Source organism: Pavona decussata, unplaced genomic scaffold (genome assembly GCF_977016875.1).
Source record: "Pavona decussata unplaced genomic scaffold, jaPavDecu1.1 SCAFFOLD_69, whole genome shotgun sequence".
NCBI lineage: Eukaryota > Metazoa > Cnidaria > Anthozoa > Scleractinia > Agariciidae > Pavona > Pavona decussata.
Genome location: NW_028145488.1, coordinates 1,692,501 through 1,705,000, shown reverse-complemented (window position 1 = coordinate 1,705,000; position 12,500 = coordinate 1,692,501). Strand labels below are relative to the sequence as shown.

Sequence of the window (12,500 nt, the reverse complement as noted above, 5' to 3'; positions counted from 1 at the left end):
GCTACGAGCCAATCAGCGCGCGGGAATTTGGACAGTTAGATGTTAATAACTGTCCAAATTCCAGCGGCTCGTGGTTCCACTTGAGTTTTGAACATTTTTTGACGTCATTTTATGGTCTATAAGAGTATAGACCATAGAAAACTGCCGTCGATTTCTTAATTTGCCGCTCGCTGTTTTCAGTTTTTCAAAAAAAATTAAGTAGTTTTGCGTTAGAATTAAAGGCCAGAATTATCTTGTACCATTTTCATCTACGTATTCATATTTTCAAGAAAACATAAACGCGAATCTCACGTTTGCCGTCTGCCGTAAACGTGGTGCTTAATTTTAATCTCTTCTTTTTATACCTTACTGTAGGAAATTAACAATGCACTTTATTAACGCGATTTTACAAAATTCGCGTTAATTTAATGTATCTTAATTAATGTCGATGTAAATTTAATGCACGCTATTTTTACAACATTGTTATTTCAAAGCCCTTTATTTCATTACAAAACCACATTAGTTGATGACTCGTCTATTGGCTCTTCAGAGTCACTATCTTTCGAATTGATAGGGTCTAGTTAGGTTCCAAAACCAAATTTTCGGCTTTAAAAAAACCGTAGAAACATCCGTGTACTTGTCTTGGAGGGTTTTGTTGACGGAAGCGAAAACGCAGTTTGGCATTCAGAAATGTAAAGTGCGAGTTTGCAGAATTATGAAAATCACAGTAAATAAAGCAAGATGCTTATCGAAAAATTCGCGTTAATTTAATGCATGTAAACCTAACTTTTGAAAAATTCGCGTTAATTTAGTGTAACGTAAATTTTCTACGCATTGTCAACGTGCATTGTTAACTTCCTATAATAAGGTATTTAAAAAAGCGTAGTCATATCTCGTTCACACCAACTAAACGTGTTTAGTTAAACCAGGTTTAATAAAATGAAAATAAATGGAAGTATACTGAAAAAAGGAATCTTACATAATTTATGTTAACTAAACTTTTATTAAGCTAAATTTGAATCCTTAAAACATGAGCAAGCAATGAATATTACAATTTTGAACTGTGTTTGATTAGAGAGTTGTTCAACATGTTTTTAAGTTTGGTATAAACAGAACATAAGTGATTATTTTATTTTCCTTCCCGTCGTCTATGGTATGCTGTTGTTATGTGAAGTGCTGTCCACTTTTCATAGAAAGCGAGCATTCGTATTTTTTCTCGGTTTATTTCGCGAGCGTCGGTTTGTTTCCACTCAACAGAATAATTTATCATAATACAACTCCCCCAGAACACACAGAAACTATTACGTGGGAGGCAAACAAAAGAAGCTGCTCGCAGTTTGGATGTTCCTCACGGAATTTTCTAAGTTACGAGTTCTCAATCAATGGACTTAGACGAAAGATGAAGCTGGGCGGGGAAAAGGTTTTTAAGGACGGTGCCGGCCTACTTTTGCTACTGCCATACGTTCTGCGTATCTCGAGATACTCGGGTTTCCTATGGGTGGTGCCTACTAATACAGGGATATTTTTGCGCGGTTTAAAGGCTATACGGAGAAAGTAGAAGTCGGCAAGTGCTCTTGGTATCCGAAATGAAAATTGGAGGTAAACGTGCATTTTTCAGAGATAATAAGGCTTCAATTAAAAAAATAAATAAAATAGGCCATACATTGTTTTGTTTGCATTGCTAAGAATAATTGTTGCTTAATAGCCCTTGCTAACATCTGCTTTGTCCGCGCAAAAATACTTCGGTATTAGCAGGCACCGTCCTTAAGGTTACCCGATACCTTCAGGGGTGTCTCGCGTTTAAGCGATGTAGCGCGTCCAGTTTAAACTGTAGATACCTAAACCCCTATATCAAATTAAAGCTTATAGAGCTGACTATCAAACCATATCAAGAATTTTGAAATAAAATAAATTGTCGAATTTTTCAAGACCTCTAATTGCGAGCGTCCGAATCACCTTTTTAAAGCTACAAGTCAAAGTGAATTTTGTTTTTTGCTAATTTAATTTGCTCCTCAGTTTCCGGACCCAAAGCGCTAAAAAAACGTGCCTGCGTTTTGCCATATTCAATCACAGTGAAAAGATATAGAGCATTTTCGAAATAAGATGAAAAAAATGTGGAGTGATCGTACAAAAATCGCTCTCGGAGAAAAAATATTTCGAAAGAAATAATTCGCAGACACGTTTTTGTTGTTTATATGTTAAACTAGCTACTGTCCAAATTTGAAGGCAAACGAACAAATTCCTTTCGAGTTTTAGCTCTTTGAAGTGGCTCCTCCAAGTGAAAAAAATTTATTCGAGAAAACAGCGCTAAAAATTCGGCAATTCATTTTATTTCAAAATTCTTGGTTTAGTTGGATAGCCAGCTCTATAAGCTTTAATTTGAAATAGGGTTCAGGTATCTACAGTTTAAACCGGACGCGCTACATCGCTTGGACGCGAGACACCTCTGAAGACATGTACACCTCTGAAGGTACCGGGTAACCTTAAGAGCAATTCTCCAGGAAAGTGAAGCAAAGTTGGAAATGAAAATTTTTAACCCCCCTTCATTTTTTGTGTGGAGGTAGGTTACCTGGAGGGATGAACAAAAACAGCCATATTTGAATCGGCAGGTGCGTCGTTGCCATGGAAACCACACTTGATCACGTCGGCCTGAGGTCTATGTTTTGACCTAAGAATTTACTCTCAAATAGTACAAATAAACGAGTCTGGTTCTCGAGTACATGCGAACCAATTCAAATGAAATTCATACAGATGGTAGAACCATTCTCCCAGTTTATAAAATTTGCTGTTAGAGTATTTTGGGTTCTATAATCAAGAAGACAATGTTCGTATTACTATGTTGCCTGTCAGCCATTTTGACAAGAAGGAAAAACAAGCACAACCATATTCGTTATTTCTCCGAAAGTACTCTTCCTACATAAACCAAATTAGCAGCAGGGCTTACATAGATATTGAAGTTTATAAATATTATAAAATCTATTTGAGGAAAATTATATTCTGGCCATGGGTGTTGAAGACATCCGAGGCAAGTTGCAAAAAATCGCAAAATTGGAAATGTTGAGGTCTCCAGTATTTGGTTCAAACAGGCTTTAGATAGAGAATATCAGCTTCAGAGGTTTTCTCATTCATCTTATCTGTTATCTACATTTGATTGATTAGGTTTTGGCCAACGCATTTGATGAAATATAAATTAAATCAAAGCCCACCTTGCAACTTTTGGGAATTTCTTCAGGATGCTTTTGTCGTATAGGATGGGTCTCTCCTCAGTTCGCTCGCACCATTTTCTTGACCAAATCTTGCACAGACTATAGCAGAAAGGACAATTCTAACTGCTTAGCCTCGCCGAACATCTACTTTTAGACCAAAGATGATGATGCATTAACCCGAATAAAGAACAGTCGAACAGGTCAAACAGTCGTGTGTCGAGTATCGAAATAATTCATCAATACTATCCATCCAGGAAGTTAAATAGATCCATCAAGATCACAGCTGAGCAAATGCATGCCTGCGACGATTGCGACGATTGACTGGACGTAAATTTGTGCCGTCGATAAAAAACACTGTAAGGGAAATTTGCATATCGTCGTGCGAAGGAAAATATCCTGGTCGGGACAATGGAAAGTTGGTCTCTTTCAAATCCCAAAAGGGACGTTTCGGTTTGTGAGTACAGTGGAAACAATATAAAACTCAGTCAATGTCAAAGGGATATTTCCAGGCACGTGCAAGCCTACGGACTTAGTATAAACCGTGATGAAATCAGCGACGAAATGGATCTTATTCTTTGCCGTGCAGGTAAATAAATGTAACATTTCACGCGCGAATTTTTCATTCTCTTGTCACGAATAGTTTATCATAACTGAATTTGTAATTGCAGTTTCACAGTCTAAAGAGCAATCTTTTTTTTTTTTTTGGGGGGGGGGGGGGGGGGTGCGGCTGTTATGATCGTGCGTTCAATTTTCACCCAAGCTTCAGTTCAGCTTCATTTCCTTTGTTTTTGTTTTCATTCGGTTATTCTGGTTTTTTTTTCCTTTTTTTTTGGCTTTCTTCACCATTGCCATTGTGAAACAACCTCATTACAAGAGGATATCATTACACATACATCCGGTGTTACATCCCATTACATTCCGGTCAGCAGTCGTGCTTCTCGGACTTCCGGCCTATGCGTTCAGTTTATTTACCATTTTTGGCTTGTCGACTATCGCAATATCTGACTCGATTTTAGCCAAAGACGTTACTTTGGATTGTTCAAAGGCATGCATTTGCTTTGTACATCGATCTCGACACATTTACTTTACTTCCTGGCTGAATAATATTGATGAATTTAGGTGCTCGACGGCAGAAATTGCAAGCATTACGACCATGTTTTGGACTTTGTCAACTATTCTTTGTCAAGTGTATGCGGGCTACTTGTATCATCCCTGGTCTGAAACACAGCAAACTGGATATTCGATGGGAGTAACTGTTAGTCTGCGCTAGATTTGGTCAAAAAGACGGAACGTGCGTGGAGAGAACCACGCGACGAAAGCATCCTGAAGAAATTCCCAAAACCCTCAAGGTAGGTTTTGTATCAATTTATATTTCATCAAATTTGTTGGCCTAAACCTTATTTACTAAATGTAGGTAGCAGACAAGATGATAAAAGATACTTTTGAAGCTGATTTTCTCTCTCTAAAGCCTGTTTGAGCTAAATACTAGAGCTCTCAAAATTACGAATTTTGCATTTTTTTGCAATTTGTCCCAGGTGTCTTCAGCACCCATGGCCAGAGTATAGTTTTCCCCAAATTGATTTTATGATATTTAGAAACGTCAATATCTATGTAATCTCTGCTGCTAATTTGGTTTATGTGGAAAGAGTACTTTCGGAGAAATAACGAATATCGTTGTGCTTGTTTTTCCTGCTTGTCTAAATGGCTGACAGGGAACATAGTAGGACGAGCATTTCTTCTTGTTTATAAAACCCAAATTATTGTAACGGCGAATTTTATAAACTGGGAGAGTGGTTCTAACATCTGTGTGAATTTCATTTGAATTGGTTCACATGCACCCGAGAACCAGACTCGTTTACTTTTACTTTTTGAGAGTGTAACTTTTGCTCAAAACATGGTCCCAAGGCCGACGTCATATAGTGCGGTTACCATGGCAACGATACATCTGCCGATCCAAATATGGTTGTTTTTGTATATCCCCCAAGATAACCTACCTACACACAAAATTTGAAGAGGGGTTAAAATTTTTCATTTCCAACTTTGCTTCACTTTCCTGGAGAATTGCTCTTAATTGCTCCGAAAGGAAGCACGTGTGGTTTCTGTCGTTTAGTTTTGGATGTTAGCGTCGTGTTCGTAATCAAGGAACAACATTACTGGCGCACGAGAGGCTTGGGTACGAGTGACGATAGCAGAGAAGACGGAAGATTTGTTTGACTTTACATATCAGAGTTACTTTACAAGTTGAAAATGTATCAAGAAGTTGAAATACCCAAGAGAGGAAAGCGCTCAAGGAGTAAGGATCTGATTTTACTGTCTTTTCTTTTTAAAAGTTTTTTTCCTTTTATTGTTATCCGGGTTTCGGATTTCCTGCATTTTAAGCGATGGGACAGAATACATATTTTCAGGATACATGTGTAGCCTAAGAATTATGTCCATAAAACAACATAATTGAAAAGAAAACTTGTTTTACGAGGTAAGTATTACGAACCGAATTTATGGCAATAAGTACGAAAGGCACGAGAATTCCACTTTCTTTTTTTCGTAAGTCCATTGTCCTACTTTCCAATCCGGCAAATCAGATCACTTCCATATTTGGAAAACGAAACCAACCCGGGAAAAAAAAACCCTTCTTCATCAAAGCGTGCCGAGAAGGAGGAAGCGTAGAAGGTTTTCTTCTGTCTTCTCGTGTTAAAACATAATTTACTCGTACTTTCGCTATTTATATTGCAATCATGGGGTGAGGAAACGTTTTTTACCGAGATTGTTAGCATGTAGCGAGTCGAATCAACTTCATGGAGCTTTGCTGTGGGCAAAATTTCTCCGTGGATCGTGAAGCTGATCTTTTGCCTTTGGCGAATTTGTCGGAGGTAAGCGTACGACAAAGTGGATATAGCGTTTATAGTTTGCTCTCTTAAGCTTGGTTTTTAACTTTCAAAGAACCCTCGATTCAATTCCACTTTAATCTTTCAATGAAGATCGGTCTTCGTGTTTTGTAAAAGCTCGAGGTTATAAATCAAATTGTTCATGGAGGCTTCGCGTTGGAATCAAGCTTACATGTTGCAGAGATTGTTGCTTGAAACTGATAATCTTACTATTGACTTAATAACAAACACGTTTTACATTGCTTTTTAGTTTTAACTGCTTCTTTGGATTAAGTTTAACTCGATAGAGGTCGCTGTGTGGCTCTGATTAAATGAGGTTCGCGTTGAAAGGTCTTGAAAAGTATGAGGCACGCTATGTTAATTTCAAGCTCACTGAAATGTCTCCGAAGAAAGTCTTGTTGAGTCACATTTATCGCAGAATGCTCACAGTAAGTTCAAGTCTGCGTTTGTATCAAATGCTCTAGTGGAAGCTGATCAAAAGATCAAGCATTTCTTTTTGATTTGTAGTTTTTTATGACGCATTTACAGACGCCACCCTGATCTGCATAGCTAGTCACGCATGGCCAGGCTCCTCATTAAAAAGGCGCGTTGTTTATACCATGACAGGGGCGGGGGGGAACACTCCATACCGCCTGGCACTTTTTTTGTATCTGAATCATCCAACAAAAGGTGACGTCACATCCGGTCAAATTGGCGTCTCGGCGAAGTCGAATGATGGCGTCTGGGTCGGGCATGATTTCTTCGGATTTTTGAGCCATCAGTATCAGGAATTGTGAACTGTGGATATGAAAGATGTTGTAAAGATATTGCTTCGACTTCATGAGCAAGGGTTTTCCAAAGGAGTTATTTTTCCTATTGTTGTGACGGAAAATACGAGACAGCTAAGCGTCGTGTCATGGCGAAAATTTCACACTCTCAAAACGGGTGGCGTTCAGACTTTTGGCTCTTGTGGCTTCTGATCGTTCGAAAGCTGAAATTTTAATAGCCTATCCCGTGTGTAACATAATGGAGGAGACATCGCCAGTCATAGTTTGCAGTGTTAACATCGGGAACCTAATTATCTCTCGACGTGAAGTGTTGGAAGCCTGTATCATTGAAGCTGTTCCAATTGTCTTCGTTGTAAGAGACTCGTAATCTTCCAGGTGAGTAAATGTAATTATCTTCATTTACAGTTCTTTTCTGCCGACGTGAGTACCTTTACATGTGGGCTTTAGAGTAATAAGTCGGTTTTGTGCTTCGTAGTTCTTTAATAAAGACGCAAGTGACGTTCAATTAATAAATAGCTATAGTAATTCTGGTAATTCTCTTATCTGAAATGCATTTCATATCATGTTGTCCTGCCAGTGCAGGCTTGAGGAGGGGCTTGAGTCAGAAAATGTATCTGCGTGGCCTGGTTCATATTGCTAGTGTGAGACAGTTGTTAAAGTTATTGATGTCAAGCCATCTTAAACAATAAATTAAATAGCATTATTGCGAATGACATTATTTCTCAAGTATTGAAAGAAACAACCCCTTCACCCTTTACCTCATCTGCACTCTCACCACTTGGGTGCTCATGGGTTAACGCTTTTTATACATTTGCACTATAATTATGCACCTGTGACGTCAAATTGTGGTAAGAACAAACAGTATGCCACAAGCCACAGTGGCATGACTGATGTGCTAACCTTGTTTTGAAGTCCTCTTTGGGTTATCAAAGGACACATGGAAGGCCAAATGGACTTAGAAAACTCTTTATGGCTGACAGTGTCATTTGTACATCATATAATTATTTACCAGTTATTTCAGTTATGTTAGTTGGTGCCAAATATTTAAGGGTGGGGAATTGTCTTTTTCTCTGTGTCCAAGGTTGGGGAGGAGAACATAAGTAAAAAAATATATATATATTTGCAAATTCCTGGAGGTTATCTATCAGCAGTAAATGACCCATACATTAAGTTCAAATAACATTGTCTCCTTTGAACCAATGAAATTCAAAGTTCATTTTGACAAGGAATATTGAGTTCTGTTCAATTCAATGAAAAATCAAAAGTTCAATAACCACACAGTCAGTTCAAAAACATCACATCAATTCAGTGACAGTAGACCAATGTAACAAAAACTATAGGTGATTTGTTTTCAATTTTTCCTCGTTCATGCTTGTCAAGGATGCAAATGAGAGGCCTGCTTGTAAATTTTGTATTGGTTCAATTCAAAGAAGGCTAAAAAATTCAATCACCACACCAAAACATCAAACCTCCCACCTCTTCCCTACCCCCCTCCCCCGCCCTGCCAAAAAAAGGGGGGATTATATAAATGTATATATATTTATTAACCACCTGGGTGATAGCAGACCTCAAAATAAAGAAAAGTTACTGGTGTGGGTGTTTTTACTTCAATGGGTCCTACAGGTAGGGAAAGGGAAGGAAGTGGACAATTCAATTGAATTCAATTCAATTTTACTCACACTTATTACAACAAAATACAATACATTTTATAGTAAGAAATAATGAAACGTGCAGAGCACTTAATTTAATGATTTTACCTTCTACGGAGCAAGTGCGTAGTGGTCAAAGGAGCAAGGCTTTCGTGTTGGTCAATTAACAGATCGACAGCAGTTTTCTATGGTCTATACTCTTATAGACAATGAAGTGACGTCAAACAATGTTCAAAACCCAAGTGGATGTGGCGAGTGGTTTCACTGCCAAGTTTTGAACATTTTATGGCGTCATTTTATGGTCTATAAGAGTATAGACCATAGAAAACTGCTGCCAATTTGTTTTTTACAATAACATGGAAAAAGTATGAGCAGAATTGGCAATTTTTTTTTTGTTGAAAAAGCAGGCGCATTACATCTGAGGTCATTTTTATTGTCTGTACTTTTATAGACAATAGCTATGGGCCAATCAGCGCGCCGGAATTTGGACTGTTATTGTAAAATACCTCCGTGCAATTAAATAAAATAGGGGAAAGTAGAATTTATAATACTGGTTGAAGAGCTCTGCTAATTAAATTAGGCTTGGGAGATGAAAATACAACAGTAAGGAAAAAAGTGTTTACCGCAAATTATAAGTATATAGTATACGTTAAATTTTTTTAATATTATTAATGTTTGACTATCAAGTAGAAAAAGTTTGTATTTCTTCTTAAAAACATTGTGGCGCAGACACTTAACTTCCATTGGAATTGTTTCCCAGGTTTGTGATGCCACTACTCTAAACCGTGCTAAACCATAATTAGTTCAAGAAAATGGTCTGTACAGGTTTTGACTAGTGGCAAATCTGGTATTATATTTATGGATATCAGAAGCTAGGGAAACAAGATCATGGAGTGCAGGGGGTGTTTTTTTATTGTATTGTAATTTATACACAAGGGAACCAATTTTCAATTTAAAAATGTTCTCTACATGTAGCTTAAGGATTTTGAGTAGATTAAAATGTTGCATTATCTCTTTTGTGGGCAAAGAAGATGCAGTGAAGGCAGTAATATGGCATATTTTTATCTTTTTAAATTTTGTTTGGCATGCAGTACCCCAGCTCGTTGACCCGTAATTTCGATACAGATATATGAGCGTATGGTATAGTTGTTTAAGCGTATTAATGGAGACATGGTATCTAAGTTTATCTAAAATTCCAATTCCAAACAAATATGTTTGCATTATATTAATAGGGTTTATAAGTTACATTACCATAGTTTAGAATAATATTTTCCTTACCTACATGAAATTTTTAAAGATTTAATGTTTTTAATTTTTCGTTTTAATTATTTTATTTTAGAGATTTAAACAAAAACTCAAAAGGAAAGAGACCAGCAAATCCCCCTGAAATGGCAAGAAAGGAAACAGACAGCAAAAGGAAGAATGTGACAAGACCCGGAGTAACTGCAATGGCCACTTAGCTACAGTGTATATGATTTATTATAATTTACTGTGTCAAAGTCTAATAAATGTCTGCTGACAATAATTTTCACATTGGTGTACAGCATCATGTTTGATTACATTGACGTATTCCTATGATCCAAAATGTGGTCAGCCAAGCTGTCAAGCTGACCAGCCATAAGCCTTAGCTGGGCAGCCACCCACTGGGCCTCCATTACTGTTTTATTTTTTTTTTTTTTTATTTGTTCGCTTTACTTTTTAACTGACTCTTCTTGTCTCTTGACTCTTCTCTCAAGTGCCACAATCCCTGTTTCCCTTTTTACAAGCTCCTCCTTGTCTTCTGCTAACTGTATGGCCATCGCAGTTTCTTCCAGTCTTGTTGCTTTCTTCCGTTTGCTGTCTGTTTCCTTTCTTGCCCTCTCAGGGGGATTCGCTAAGCTCTTTCCTTTTGAGTTTTTGTTTAAATCTCTAAAATAAAATAATTAAAAAGAAAAATTAAAAACATTAAATCCCTAAACATTTCATGTAGGTAAGGAAAATTCTTAACTATGGTAATATAACTTATAAACCCTATTATATAATGCAAACATATTTGTCCACTTCCTTCCCTTTCCCTACCTGCAAGACCCATTGAACTAATAACACCCACACCAGTAAATTTTCTTAATTTTGAGGTCTGTTATCACCCAGGTGGTTAACAAACATATAAATTTATATAATTCTCCCTTTTTTGGGGGGGGGAGGGGTGGAAGGTTTATTGGTTTGGTGTGGTGATTGAATTTTTAAGCCTTCTTTGAATTGAACCAATATGAAATTTACAAGCAAGCCTCTCATTTGCATCCTTGACAAGCTTAAAGAAGAGAAAGTTGAAAACACATCACCTATGGTTATTCTTACATAGGTCTACTGTCACTGAACTGATGTGTGTTTTTTGAACTATTGCTATGGTTATTTGACTTCTTGATTTTCAATGAACCATAGGACTTCTAGATTTTTACAAATTTACCAACGGACCACTAATCTGCATCATTGACAAGAAGGAAGTGGAACTACGTCCAAGAAAAAGCTACATTATTGGGCAGCTGTTGCCAAATATGATTACAAAGACAAACAATGGATAAGTGGGCAATAGATTTTTAAATGCATGTAAGCCTGTTACCATTATTTGTAATACATGGATACTTATTAGTTTCACTTGTACTTTCTGCCTAAATATGGACCACGCTCCTGTAAAACCCTCTCCTCTCCCCTCTCCTCTTATCTGTCCCATTGGAATAGAAAACCTTTCACCTATAGTTATTCTTACAATTGAGGTCAACTGTCACTGAACTGATGTGTGGTTTTTGAACTGACTGTGTGGTTATTGAACTTTTGATTTTTCATTGAATTGAACAGAACTCAATATTCCTTGTCAAAATGAACTTTGAATTTCATTGGTTCAAAGGAGACAATGTTATTTGAACTAAATGTATGGTTCAATTACTGCTGATAGATAACCTCCAGGAATTTGCAAATATATATATTTTTTTACTTTATGTTCTCCTCCCCAACCTTGGACACAGAGAAAAAGACAATTCCCCACCCTTAAATATTTGGCACCAATTAACATAACTGAAATAACTGGTAAATAATTATATGATGTACAAATGACATTGTCAGCCACAAAGAGTTTTCAAAGTCCATTTGGCCTTCCATGTGTCCTTTGATAACCCAAAGAGGACTTCAAAACAAGGTAAGAACATCAGTCATGCCACTTGTCTGTGGCTTGTGGCATACTTTTTTTTCTTACCACAATTTGATGTCACAGGTGCATAATTATAGTGCAAATGTATAAAAAGCCTTAACCCATGAGCACCCAAGTGGTGAGAGTGCAGGTGAGGTAAAGGGTGAAGGGGTTGTTTCTTTCAATACTTGAGAAATAATCATTCGCAATAATGCTATTTAATTTATTGTTTAAGATGGCTTGACATCAATAACTTTAACAACTGTCTCACACTAGCAATATGAACCAGGCCACGCAGATACATTTTCTGACTCAAGCCCCTCCTCAAGCCTGCACTGGCAGGACAACATGATATGAAATGCATTTCAGATAAGAGAATTACCAGAATTACTAAAGCTATTTATTAATTGAACGTCACTTGCGTCTTTATTAAAGAACTACGAAGCACAAAACCGACTTATTACTCTAAAGCCCACATGTAAAGGTACTCACGTCGGCAGAAAAGAACTGGAAATGAAGATAACTACATTTACCCACCTGGAAGATTACGAGTCTCTTACAACGAAGACAATTGGAACAGCTTCAATGATACAGGCTTCCAACACTTCACGTCGAGAGATAATTAGGTTCCCGATGTTAACACTGCAAACTATGACTGGCGATGTCTCCTCCATTATGTTGCACACGGGATAGGCTATTAAAATTTCGGCTTTCGAACGATCAGAAGCCACAAGAGCCAAAAGTCTGAACGCCACCCGTTTTGAGAGCGTGAAATTTTCGCCATGACACGACGCTTAGCTGTCTCGTATTTTCCGTCGAAACAATAGAAAAAATGACTCCTTTGGAAAACCCTT

At 37.4% G+C, this 12,500-nt stretch overlaps 3 long non-coding RNA genes across 3 annotated transcripts in view; 1 reads left to right on the top strand and 2 right to left on the bottom strand.

Moving 5' to 3' along the window:
- The window catches only part of LOC146477707 (uncharacterized), a 545,413-nt gene that overhangs the window by 252,145 nt on the left and 280,768 nt on the right, over positions 1 to 12,500 (bottom strand). The gene's annotated exons all lie outside the window — the stretch shown is intronic.
- On the top strand, positions 6,713 to 10,014 carry LOC146477723 (uncharacterized). Its single transcript, XR_014865317.1, has 2 exons — positions 6,713 to 7,209; positions 9,823 to 10,014. It is a non-coding gene; the product is annotated as an uncharacterized LOC146477723 (long non-coding RNA).
- Positions 9,945 to 12,500, bottom strand: part of LOC146477722 (uncharacterized) — a 2,665-nt gene continuing 109 nt past the window's right edge. The window contains exons 1-2 of the long non-coding RNA XR_014865321.1: positions 12,184 to 12,500; positions 9,945 to 10,391 (exon numbers count right to left, since the gene is read on the bottom strand). The exon at positions 12,184 to 12,500 is cut by the window's right edge and continues 109 nt beyond it. This is a non-coding gene — a long non-coding RNA (uncharacterized LOC146477722). The remainder of the gene's footprint in view (positions 10,392 to 12,183) is intronic.